Source organism: Portunus trituberculatus, chromosome 48, assembly GCF_017591435.1.
Source record: "Portunus trituberculatus isolate SZX2019 chromosome 48, ASM1759143v1, whole genome shotgun sequence".
In the NCBI taxonomy this organism is placed as follows: domain Eukaryota; kingdom Metazoa; phylum Arthropoda; class Malacostraca; order Decapoda; family Portunidae; genus Portunus; species Portunus trituberculatus.
The window spans coordinates 18,279,906-18,281,534 of record NC_059302.1 but is presented as its reverse complement, the minus strand read 5'-3'; positions in this window follow the sequence as shown (position 1 = coordinate 18,281,534).

The following is a 1,629-nucleotide window of genomic DNA, read 5'->3' as shown; positions in this document are numbered from 1 at the left end:
AAGAAATTGAAGCTATATGGGAGCAGTTTGAGGGATTGGAGTGGTTACTGTTTTTAGGAATGAGCTGAATGTAGCCAAAGTTTCAGCAAGAAGAAAAGTAGATATATTAATAGAGTTTAAAAGAGTTTGACTAAGGTGCAAACATGAATGCTTAGTTTCTAAGAACAACAAGAGGGACCCCATCAGGTTCATAAGCCTTCTCAGGGTTAGGTCTGTGAGAACATGGAAAATATCATTGAAAAAGATTTTAATAGGCAGAATTAAGTAGTTGGAAGAGATAGATGAGAAGAAAACAAGCCCTGAACCATCCAAAGTAAATTTTATTTCAGCAACCCACTGCCGGTGCTGGAGAGGCTACACATGAGATGCACGCACAAAGATCAAGGTACCGGAAGAGACAGATGAGGAGAAAACAAGCCCTGAACCATCCAAAGTAAAGTTTTCAGCAAAAGTTTGAGAGAAGAGTTTAACTTTAGAAATAGATGAGGTGGCAGTGGTGCCATCAGGATGAAATAAAGGAGCGAAAAATTAAGAAGCAAAGTTATTGGAGATGTTTTTGGCTAGGTCCCAGAAGTTTCAAGGGGGAATTGGATATTGAAAGATTTTGACACTTTCTATTAATGAAGGAGTTTTTATGATTATATACCATATTTGATGGCTCATAAGATGCATGGGCTCATAAGTTGCACCCAGCTTTGGCAGACATTGAAATAAAAAAAAAAGATAAATAAGCAGATTTATGCCCTTAATGTGAAGTGAAGGATTTCACCTGACATCCAAAGACTCGCATGCATTTAGATCATTATTACATCGCAATATTTTGTATTTAAAAACTTTAATATCTGCTAGTAGCCTACGTACCAATCCTGTTGTGAGATGTAAAGATGTACCTGTGGTATGGCGTTGCCAGTGACTGAGAGTCTGAGACGGTACAGGGCTAAAAATTAAAATTTTTCTTTTTTTATCATAACTTTTTTATGTGTGTGCAAGATAAGAATGTTAAAAGATAGGTGCAATTTTAATTCTATGGAAGTGTGTCTTACCTCAAGGAGTAACGGTATCACACTGTAAAGAAACCAATGAAGCTTGACTGTCAAGATCAAGATCACTGATCAGCAATCGCATGTCTTGTTTTGGTTTATACAATGCGTGGTGTATGGTCATTTAGGCAAATTCTTTCAGTCTGGTGTCATTCTAAGTGAATTACCGGTAAGTATGACTTATTATGTATTGTTACTTTAAAAGAGTTTTTTTTGTAGAGTAGTACCAATAATCACTTTGCTTACATGGGGGGAAGATGTCTGGGGTTTGGTTTTGGTGCCTCTATTGCCATAGATTACCAAACATTGCCTCAATATTGAACCTTGGCCTCATAGGATGCAGGTTGATTTCTTGAGACTTTTTTCTTGAGAAAAGGTGCGTCTTATGAGCCATCAAATACAGTAAAGTGCATAAAATTCAGGTGATGAAAGGTTTAAGTACCTTTTGTGGGCCACCTCTCTATCATTTATAGCACAAGAAAAGGGTTTGAAGACTTAGAACAGGTCAAGATGTGAGAAATGTACATATGCCTCCATGCCAGACACTATCACTCTTAATGTATAGATTCTTTGGATACATACAATGCAG